The sequence below is a fragment of the Lissotriton vulgaris genome, chromosome 4_1 (genome assembly GCF_964263255.1).
Source record: "Lissotriton vulgaris chromosome 4_1, aLisVul1.2, whole genome shotgun sequence".
NCBI classification, from domain to species: Eukaryota; Metazoa; Chordata; class Amphibia; order Caudata; family Salamandridae; genus Lissotriton; species Lissotriton vulgaris.
This window is the reverse complement of record NC_141691.1, coordinates 1,537,940,029-1,537,952,141: the sequence shown is the minus strand read 5'-3', so window position 1 is coordinate 1,537,952,141 and position 12,113 is coordinate 1,537,940,029. Positions and strand designations below refer to the sequence as shown.

The 12,113-nt window shown below is 47.9% G+C and overlaps 1 protein-coding gene across 1 annotated transcript in view; it reads left to right on the top strand.

Annotated features, from left to right (window-relative positions):
* The window catches only part of NSMAF (neutral sphingomyelinase activation associated factor), a 606,375-nt gene that overhangs the window by 442,743 nt on the left and 151,519 nt on the right, over positions 1-12,113 (top strand). The window lies entirely within an intron of this gene.

Sequence of the window (12,113 nt, the reverse complement as noted above, 5' to 3'; positions counted from 1 at the left end):
AATGCGCTTATAGATAGGGCAGCCCTCCATCACAATGTTGAGATGCATGCAGACCCATTGAGGAGGATTTCCTCTTTGATACTTTTGCCACATAAGAAAGATCTGTCAAAACACTATCAATGTTAAAAGGGGTACTTAAACATGCAGATGACATATTCAAAGAAACAACTAGGGCACGGTCATTAACCCCAGAATAGAGAGGAAGTACAGGCCAGCACCAGTAGACCCCACATATATTAAGGGACAACTGCCTTTGGATTCCTTAGTGGTATCCAACGCACGTAAACGTGCAAACTCACAAACCACTGGAGAAGCTCCACCTCCTGACAAAGAATCAAAGATCTTGGAGGCATCAGGGGGCGTGGTCGAACGAGCAGCGAGATGGCCGCTTAACCAGCGAGCTCCGCCGGCTGCAAGATAAATCCTTCCTTCCAAAATCCTGGCTGTTCTTGATCGTATACACCCTGTACTAGTACGCAACTGCATCGGAGGACCTGAGGCACAATCGACCGTAGAGTTGGCGCCCTGTGTCAACTGGAACCGCTTGGAAGAGACCCGGCCGCTTGGTCCGACTGAAGCTCGCGATGGAATCCGGCGGCGCTGGTAGCCTGCACGGGCGCAGAGTGCTAATTGAGAGCGCGGCCCCACAGGCCTGATCGAGGGTGAGGCAGTACATCGAGAGACGACCCAGGACACAAACGTGTGGAGGTGGGGTAAGGCTCTGGGATAAGCAGAGGATAATTCACACAAATAAAGCCTTTATGAGAGCCCACTGAACTTCCAAACTGCTACAAAATTAGCTGTAAGAAGCGGCAGCGAGAGTTGCCGCCATTTTGGATTGGGCTGCGTCGCCACGATCGGCGCCGAATGCGGGACTGAACCGACGGGTTCCAATCTGTGAGCATGAAAGTCGGGATACCCGCTGACCCACTGCCACCCTGAGGGAACAGTTAACTGGTGATTTGGCCCCATATTTCAGAATGTCTTTGCTTATTGCGCCGCGCACGTGGCAGGTGTGGGTGCTGGCTGTTGAGACAGGCCGGAGTGGCGGGGTGGCTTGCAAAAACTGCTACAGGAAGATACCGCTTCTGACTTGTTCTAGTGTGACTGATCTCAATGCTGGTTGTGCCCGTCTGCTCTCATGCATTTTAAGTGCGCTGGACCTTGCTGATGTGTACGTGCTCCCGACCGGAGCTGCACCCTGCACACCGCGAGACCTGTTTGCTGGGGACACTGACCTGTGGGGCTCGGGGCCCTGGTGGTATTTGACACTCGCGAGCCCTGCCTTTCCTTAGGGGTCCATCCTACCGCGGCGGTGCTACTCAGGCATGACTTCTTGATTGGCTATCCTGAGGGCTTGGGTGACCGCCATCAAGAGTGGAGAGGTGCTACCTGCTTGCCTAATCACCCGCGATGTGCACTACCCCGCATTTAGCTACTTGAGGAGTGAGTTCATCTTAGTGATAGCTAACCAGGACGCAATATACTACAGGAAACGCCGACTTCAGGCACTTAACCATGGGAAAGGGCGACACTCACCAGCCGAAGCTCACGTTTGAGCAGAAAAGACAGTCCAAGCAGGCTGAGCAGGACTCCATGGCTGCAGGGGAGACATCACAGGAGGCCCCTCAAGAAATCGATGTAACTGCCCTAATGCTTGAGGTACGCTCCAGCCTAAAGAGTATCGATGCAAAATTAGATAACATGACGGCCCAAATTGAAAATGTGCTATCCCAGGTTGCCACACATGAAACACGCCTAGATAGCCTAGACACACGGAATGCTGTGAGTTCCTGCAAAATACCAAAGCGCACATCACTAACATAGAAAAGACAATCGAAGCGCTATGCACCAAGGCGCGGATGACCTGGAAGCGCGCTCTCGGAGATGTAATGTTCGTATCACAGGTATTCCGGAGACCATGGCGATGGGGAAAATGGAGGTTTTTGTAACGGAACTGATACACAAAATTTTCGACCCTAACCTTTCCCCGGTCTTTACTGTGGAGCGGGCGCACAGAACACTGGGGAAAAAGCCGCCCTTGGGCACCCCGCCAAGGCTGATCCTAGCTAAACTACTCAATTACCAGGACAGGGAACTAATACTACGTTTAGCGAGGGAGAAAGGGGGGATAACACACAAAGGGAATAACATATCCTTCTATCCAGACTTCACGCCGCTGGTGCAAGCTGCTCGCAAAGAATTCTTGACTGCCAAAAAACTGTTGCTCCAAGCGGAAGTCCCATACTCTCTTTTGTACCCTGCTAAACTAAGGGTCGTGCACAATGGTACGACGCACCATTTCCTTGATGCGGGGTCCGCTTTGAAATTTGCGAAGCATATATGTAGACCCAGGTCCAAGAGGAAGGCTCAAACTGGGGCTGAAGCCGAGAGCCAAATGAGTGACAATGACTGAACTCTAAATACCCTGCTGTTGTCATGCCCCAGGGTTTGCTTACCATGTCAATGATGTCATTGTCCTGGAAACACCAAAACTGCCATTTTGCTCCTATTACTGTGTTATAAGATGCCAAAGATAATGCAGCCACCCTGTGCGAACAGGGGTGTATGCTTGAGATGCCGCGCCTCCGAGGGGTGTCTCCCACAATTCAACTGTTCTATTGTTTGTGCGCCATCGGCGTATTAGGGGGGTTTATGACACAACCTGATTGGGGGGTTGGTGTGGGTGGGGGGAGGTTTTGGGTAATGGGATGTTTGGTATATCGTCAAATTTATACAAATCTGCATGCTCTTTTTGATTTACATATTCCCAATGTGAGTCAGGCGGAGTACAGGCGCACTGCAGAAAAGCACAGACAATGGGGTTGACTAGAGTTTTAACATGGAACATAAGGGGCCTAAATGATAACAGAAAGTCAAGGCTTATGCACAGCTACTTGCTCAGACATAACATAGATATTTGTTTCTTGCAAGAAACACACATTAATTCCACGTGCTCACCCAGACTTAGGCACTCAAGGTGGGGATCCACATACTCAGCTATATTTTCAAACTACGCAAGGGGTGTAACTATCCTTCTACGCCGTGTTGTGGATTGGAGGGAGTACTCTCTAACCAGTGATACTGAGGGCAGATATGTAATATTGCATGGCGCCCTGCTCGGCAAAAACGTGACCCTGGTGGCTGTGTATGGGCCAAACACTGACGACTCGGAGTTCTTCAGGGAAGTGTGGGCTCAGGTTACTATTCTGGATTGCTCTGCAGTTATATGGGGTGGCGACTTCAACGTGGTAATAGACGACTCCTTGGATAGAAAGGGCACATCCAGGCAATTACACTCGCATGCCAGCCAAGCTCTGAGAGACATAATGAATGAGGGCTCACTTATAGATATATGGAGATCCCGAAATGTGGGTGTTAGAGTGGGTACATGCATGTCTGCACACCATGCGGCCTGGTTCAGGTTGGACTACTGGTTGGTATCTCAGGATGTGGCCACCTGGACTGTTACTGTTGGCATTTTGGCCCGATCCCTATCAGACCATGCTCCCTGTCTCTTAGAGCTGGACATTCCGGGTGCCCCTACTAGGGCCTTTACCTGGCGCCTCCCACCTAATGCGCTTCAGGATGCTGCCTTTACAGAGGAAATTAGACGTGACATCACAGACTACTTCACTAACAATACAGGCTTGGTTACTACTGAGGCAGTTCTCTGGGACGCCTTTGAGGTTGTTATACGTGGGCAGTGCATAGCACGAAAGGCAGGGGTTCTAAAAGCCATAAGAAATACCTTGGCTGAGACTGAGAGGGCACTTAAGGCTCTTGAACAATTATTCTGTGAGGATCCTACACCAGAATTGGCTTCCCAGATTAAAACCAAACTACTAGACTTTGCCGAGGAAGCACAACGCGAGCTAAAATTCCTTGGTAAACAGGCCGAAGCTCGTAGATACGGGGAGGGAAACAGACCCAGTCTCACACTGGCCAGGATGATAAATACCACCTCACCACCTACACATGTACACACAATTGTAGACGCTGCAGGGGCAATGACAACGGGACAACACGAAATATTGCAGGCATTCACTACATACTACTCTAAGCTATATGAGTCCACTCATGCTGAGTCGAAAGACGCCCTTGAGTCCTTTTTAGAGTCCATAGCACTTGTATGGTTTAATAATACGCACAGGCAGTATATGGATCGACCCGTGACAGTGCAGAAAATTGCCACTACTATCAAGGCCCTTCCGCTAAACAAAGCTCCAGGACTTGATGGTCTCACGGCGGCTTTTTACAAGGCGTATGTGGAGGAGCTTGCTCCGCGATTACATGCTGTTTTCGCTGAGGCTCAGGAGGTGGGAGAGTTGCCAGACTCGATGAGAGAGGCTCTTATTATTACATTGCTGAAACCAGATAAGGATGGCCAACATATGGACTCCTACAGGCCCCTTTCTCTGATTAACGTGGATGTCAAAATGTATGCGAAAATAATAGGTGATCGTCTCCAACCCTTGCTCCCAATCGTGGCCCTTCCGGACCAATTCGGGTTCATACCTGGCCGTGCAACTACTCATAACCTAAGGACTGTTTTTTCGACACTACATTATCTACACTCTGATACACAAGCGGCAGTGGTATTTCTAGATGCCACGAAAGCATTTGATTCGCTTGAGTGGCCGTATCTATTCACTATACTGGAGCGTATGGGATTTAGCCCGTTATTCGTAAATCTAATCCGCTTACTCTACACTGCCCCTAAAGCCAGGGTTAGAGTTAACGGCATGGTGTCTGACCCGTTCCCAATCTCCAGAGGCACTAGACAGGGGTGCCCACTGTCCCCACTATTGTTCGCTATTGCCATGGAGCCACTGGCTGCCAGAATTAGGCAACACCATACTGCCAGAGGTATTGGATTCAGTACCCGGAGTTTGCTTATCTCCTTATACGCCGACGATGTCACTCTGTATGTGAACAATCCAACTGAGAACCTAAACCCACTATTGCGAGAGTTTAAGTTCGGGGGGCTGTCGGGCGTTTCCATAAATTGGTCTGAGTCAGTTATATTCTCTCTCACTGACAACACCTCCGAGGTACATTCTGTCTACCCTCTGAGATGGGAAGCAGATGAGGTAAAATACCTAGGCATTTGGATTAGCCGAAATGTCCAAGATCTCTGGACTCTGAATTTTGGCAGGGCGATATCCTGGCTGGAAAGCAAGGTGGCGATATGGTCGAAACTCCCCCTCTCTTTAGCAGGTAGAATTGCACTGGTAAAAATGATTGTGCTGCCTAAATTCCTCTACCTATTTACAAACATACCGATCCCAATGACACAACATTTTTTCACCTGTCTGCGCTCGCATTTGTTGACACTGGTATGGGCTGGGAGTCAAGCTAGACTTTCATGGGCATTGCTAACACTTCCACTTAGGCATGGTGGCATGGGCACTCCAGACGTGCACTTGTACGCACTTTGTGTACAAGCCCAATACCTAAACTTTTGGGCATACCCAACACCTTACCAACCTCATGTGGCAGTTGAGATTGACATGGTTGCTCCGCTTCCCTTAGGAGTGGCCCTCTACCGCAAAACTCCCAGGCCATTGCATGACATAGACTCAGCCAATATGCTCCGCTGGACTTGGCGTGAACTGCTAAAGCGAGCTGCCCTATCTCTGTTATATGCGCCTGCGAACCCCCTTAAACAGAATCCTATGTTTCCGTGCCTGGAAGACGGTGGAGGCGAGGTAACCATCGCTGGATCCACACTGCACACATTCGCGGACATATACCCTGATGGCACATGCCTGGATCTGCCGGTCGCAGACGAGGACGGACCATTGTCATTTAGAGACAGATTCACACACCACAAACTCAAATCTGCATGCAAGGCGATGTGGGACCGGTTCCCTGAGGAGCCGCCACACCTGCAGGCTCTACAAAACATATTAGCTAGGGCGTCCCGGAAGAAACTGGTGTTGCGTCTATACAACTCCATGCAAGAGCAATCCCCCATAGTGGTGCCCAAGTCTCAGCAACTGTGGAACAATGAACTGGAGACGCCCCTGACTGACGAACAGTGGTCATTCTGCTGTAGACAGCTGTTGGAACTCTCCCCAAACTACAAACTCCGACTTATACACTTCAAGTTCCTCCACAGATTCTACCGCACCCCGCTAGCTCTCCATCGCATGGGCATTAGAGACGATGACAAATGTTGGAAATGCGGGGAGGAGGGTGCTTCCATTTTACACGTGGCTTGGTACTGCCCGGCTTTATTTGATTACTGGTCTGAAATTTTTGTTGCTATCAATCAAATCCTGAATAGAGCAGATGCTCCTTCTCCGCTCCTAGGCATTCTGGTTTGGTAGAAAACACTGAGCCCAAAGGTCGGAAGTTACATGCGCTATTGTTACTGTATGGCAAAAGGCGAGTGGCCATGAACTGGGGGCGTAAAACCAAGCCTAAATTTAATGACTGGCTGGCTGATGTTACATATCGCCACACGCAACTGGGAGCCTATTGGGATCTGATGCCAACTGCCTCACGACCTAGAGACATTTGGGAGCCATTCTTGCAGTGGTCACGTGGTAGAGTGGTCTCCCCCCTGGCTACACCCACAAACCCGACTGCATAATTCCGAACTGATGTGATTGCCCTCAGTTTTGTCTACATAAATGCACCGTACTTATAACAAATGTGGAGATGATGGGATGTGAATGGCCCAGGAGTGCTTTACTCCCCACCCCAGCGCCTAACTGATAAAGGAAGGTATAGTCACCCGTTTACATGTAAAGATATAAGATTGGTCTGAATACTGCTTATTGACTCCATGAGATATGTTTGCTCATCCTATTTTTGATACTTAAATGCTGTAATGTCAGATTTGCTTTATGCAGCAGCTCCACACTGATTGATTCATCTGATATACACATGTTGGTATAATATGTAAATGCTGCATTTTTACTATGCAATCTTTAATAAATACAATTTAAAAAAAAAAAAAAGATCTTGTAGGCATAGGGAAAAAGGGTAGCTGCTCAAGCAGCTAATATATGGCGAATATCTAATACACAAGCCCTGTTAGCTAGGTACGACAGGGCACATTATGACACCCTAGAGACACTTCTCCAACATTTACCTGAACCTTACAAGGAACAGGCTGAAGACCTAGTACAGGAGGGAAAGCTAATAACTAACGCCTCCATTAAATGTGCCCTAGACGTGGCAGACACAGGGGCCAGATCAATTAACACCAGTATTATGCTCAGGAGACATGCTTGGCTTCGCATCTCAGGTTTCAAAAACGAAGTCCAGTCCACTTTATTAAATCAGCCAGTAAATCCTGACTATTTGTTTGGTCCAGCTGTAGATACAATCCTAGACAAAATGAAAAAGGACACTGAAACAGCTAAGTCTATGGGAGCCTTACAATCCCAACAGAATAGAGGCTCCTTTCGTCGCTCCAATTACAGAGGTGCTGCAAGAGGTAGCTCATCACAGCAAACCTCAGTCTTTAAAGCAAATACGCAAACCACCTACAATAAAAACAATAGAGGTGGATACCGCGGCAATAACAACAAAGGCAGAGGACGAGGGAATAATACCACCAGATCCTCTACCAACACAAAACAGTGACTTCTTAGCGCTACCCCCAGACCATACAACACCAGTCGGGGGACGATGACAGCAGTTCCTACCAGTCTGTCAAAACATCACTACAGACAAGTGGGTAAGGCAAATTATCCAGAATGGCTATTGCCTAGAGCCAACATACTACAAAGACACCGTCCTATGTCTGCAGAACACCTAAACTAATTGCAGTAGGAAGTCATCAGCATGCTGCAAAAAGGGGCCATAAAACTAGTACCATTAGAACATCAGGGTACAGGGGTATACTCACTATACTTCCTCATCCCCAAAAAAGGACGGGTCTCTCAGACCCATATTGGACCTCAGGCCCCTAAATCAGTACATTTTATCAGAGCATTTCCATATGCTAACTCTACAACAAGTCTTACCACTGTTGCAACAAGGAGATTTCCTAGCAACTTTGGACCTCAAAGATGCATACTTCCATATACCAATACATCCTGTTCACAGGAAGTATCTATGGTTTACAATACAAAATCAACATTACCAATTCAAAGTCCTTCCATTTGGTGTAACAACAGCCCAAAGGGTGTTCACAAAATGCCTAGCAACAGTAGCTGCACATTTAAGAAGACAAAATATTCACTTCTATCCTTACCTGGACGACTGGCTAATACAAGCAAAGTCACATGTCAAAGACCATTCACCTCCTGCACAGTCTAGGCTTCACGTTGAACTACCCAAAATCTCATCTCCAGCCATCCCATGTACAGCAGTACCTGGGGGCAACAATAAATACTCTGGAGGCAAAAGCATACCCAAACGCTGCAAGGATAAACAGTATGCAACTGCTCATCCAAAAGTTCAAGCCCCAACACTCGCTCTCTGCCCGAGTGTTTATGCAACTCATAGGCATAATGGCTTCGTGCATCTTCATAGTCCCTCATGCAAGGCTGCACATGCGTCTGCTACAACAGTGCTTAGCACAGCAGTGGAACCAGGCTCAAGGACAATTAAAAGACCTAGTGTTGGTGACCAGTCGTGCATACAACTCTCTGCATTGGTGGAATCCACAAAACCTTTGCAAGGGACGACTGTTCCAGGAGCCTGTAACACAGACAGTGTTGACAACAGACGCATCCCTGACAGGATGGGGAGCCCATGTCCTTCAGTACACAGTGCAGGGCCTATGGACGACACAACAAAAGAAAATGCACATCAACTTGTTAGAGATGATGGCAATTTTCTTGTCAATGAAAGCGTTCAAAGTACATTTATGCAACAAAACCGCGTTGATCCGGACGGACAACATGACAGCAATGTACTACATACAGAAACAGGGAGGGGCACACTCTCCCACATGCTTTGGGCTAGATGTGATAGCTGTGAAGTGGGCCATTCAAAGAAACATTTTTCTCATGGCGGAACACCTCCCAGGCAAAGACAACCAAATAGCGGATCTGCTCAGCAGACCCAGCCAACAGATGCACAAGTGGGAGATTCATCCCACAGTGCTACAACCGTACTTCCAACAGTGGGGTCAACCAGAGATAGACCTGTTTGCCACAAAAGAAAACACAAAATGGCAGTACTTTGCCACCAGGTTTCCGCAGTCGCAGGGCAATGCGATATGGATGAACTGGTCAGGCAAATTTGCGTACGCTTTTCCCCCCAGCACCGTTAATACCGCTAATGGCACGCAAACTACGCCAACACTCATTGACACTAATCCTGGTTGCTCCAACATGGGCAAGGCAACCATGGTACACAACTTTTCTAGAACTTTCCGTGGTGCCTCATCAAAGACTACGGCTAACACCCACTCTTCTCACTCAGAGCCATGGAGACATACAGCACCCAGATCCGCAACAACTGAACCTTGCAATCTGGCTCCTGAAATCTTAGAGTTTGGGTACCTAAACTTACCTCCAGACTGTATGAACATTATCAAGGAGGCAAGAAAGCCTACTACAAGAGCTTGTTACGCAGCTAAGTGGAAGCGTTTTGTCATTTACTGTAATAACAATGACATAAACCCAGTAGATGCCTCAACACAAAATATCATATGCTACCTTTTGCACCTACATCATTGCAATCTAGCTTATTCCTCTATAAGAATACACTTAGCTGCCAATGCAGCTTATCTTCAAAACAGGCAGCATCTTTCGCTGTTTAGAGTGCCTGCAATTAAAGCATTCATGGAGGGACTCAAACGAATAATCCCCCCAAAACACCCACCTTCACCTGTCTGGAACCTAAACGTTGTTTTAACCAGACTAATGGGACCACCAGTTGAACCATTGCATTAATGTGAATTACAGTTCCTAACATGGAAGGTAGCTTTTCTTGTAGCGATTACTTCATTTAGAAGAGTTAGTGAGCTGCAAGCCCTAACCATTCAAGAGTCATTCATCCAAATGCATGCAAATAGGGTAGTTCTTAGAACAAAGCCTAAATTTATGCCAAAGTGGTATCCCATTTTCATATAAGTCAAACAATAGAACTGCCAGTGTTCTTTCCAAATCCACAGTCAGTACCTGAAAGGGCTCTACACACACTAGATGTCAAAAGAGCTCTTCTATACTACATTGATAGAACTAAAGATTTCAGGAAAACTAAACAGTTGTTTGTTGCCATTTCACCACAACATAAAGGCAACCCCATTTCAAAATCTGGGTTAGCCAGATGGATAGTTAAGTGCATTCAGATATGTTATCTTAAAGCAAAACGCACTTTAACAGTTCCCCCAAGGGTGCATCCCACACGCAAACTAGGGGCATCCATGGCTTTCTTAGGAAACATTCCTCTAGAGGAAATATGTAAAGCAGCCACCTGGACCACCATACATACTTTAACAAAACACTATTGTGAAGATGTACATTCCAAACAGCAAGCTGCTGTAGGACAGGCTGTTCTAAAAACTCTATTTCAGACTGCTGCAGCTGGCACAGGTAGCCACCGCTAGGGGGAGAAACTGCTATGCATTCTATGCACAGATATGAATTCAGCAGCCCACATGCCTCAAACGGAATATGCTACTTACCAGTATGCATCTGTTCTTGGCATGTAGGGCTGCTGACATTCATATTGCCCACCCTCCTCCCCGGTGCCTGTCGCAGAGTCAGGACCAGATTAAGGTATCACTGGGGCATGACTAAAGGAGAAGGGGGAAAGAATATGCTACTTAAGATCAATCAGCCAAGTCAAAAGTCTTCTAGGAGTCAATTAAAAGTAAGGTTGATGGGTGCTGCATTTGGTTGGCCTGAGGAGCGACCAGTACCCTGCGGATACAGTGACCGGTGATATACCCTGGCATAAAGCCACACTGCCATGTGGATCAGATATGGAAGGGCGCGCTGTAGCCGGTTAATCAGCACTTTAGCGAAGAGTTTACTATCAATATTAATGAGAGAAATTGAGCAGTACGCAGCACACACATTCAATTTGGGTCTCACCACAATCGTGGCCACGTCCAGGGCCGGAGGAACGGTGACTGCCTCCACTGCCACTCTGTACAGTGCCAGTAGAAGAGGAATCAAAAGCTCATTGTACTGACGGTAATAGTCCGCTGCAAGCCCATCCAGGCGAGCCATCTTTCCTGCAGCCATATCCAACAGTGCCTCCCCAATGTCTTCAGCCTTGATGACCTAGTCAAAATCCCAAGCCAGGGAGCTGGGGATAGAGGGCAGTGGAATATCAGCCGAAAGTGGGTGTGCCCGTCCCAGGGGGAGGTGGCACCTCCTGATGACTGTAAAGGGCCCAGTAGTAGTCCGCAGACATCTGCACAATATCAGGAGTGGTGGTATGGAGGCCACCCCTCGCATTCTAAATATACAGCACCACTCTGGAGGCATCCTCCTTGATTGCCAGCCAGTAGAGCAATTTCCATCACCAAACTCGAAAACTCTCGGTGTTGAGTCCCTCCAGCATGCTGGGCCTGCTCGAGCAAGAGCTGTCTAAACTCTTCCCGGGCAGCAGCCAGCCTAAGAGCAAGGTACGGGGGGAGCTTCCAACCGGCACTGGAAGTCGTGTGATGATATTGGGATCTCTAGGGCAGTAATCTTGGCAGGCTGACGTTTCTCTTGAGCTTTGATTAACCCCCTAGCATGACCACCGATTGTTAACTTGGCGCCCAAAGGGTACAGGGTCACTGAATAGTGCCTCGAATTTCCTTGAAATACGTTTGTAGCTCAGCCTCCACATTGGCCGAGCACACGGTGTCTGTCAGATGCTACGCTTTAATGCACCACATAGGACGGAGACTCCGCATCAACGTCTGAGATTCCCTGGGGTAGAATCACTGCATCAGTTATCTAAAGGTCGTCCACTGTGGGCATCCAAAGATCAATATGGGACCTGGTGTAATAGGCTGCTGAAGTATGGTGCCTTGCAGGGATGAGAATATAAGACGAGCTAGCGCATGTAGCGTCTGAGGGAGAAGGAACTGCGAAACATACACACAAATTAAGGTTTAGTGCCTGACTTCCATTATTCCCTCTTACCTACGCAACAGCCCAGGGTATCATTATGGATGTTGGTTACCGCAAAAGAAAAGC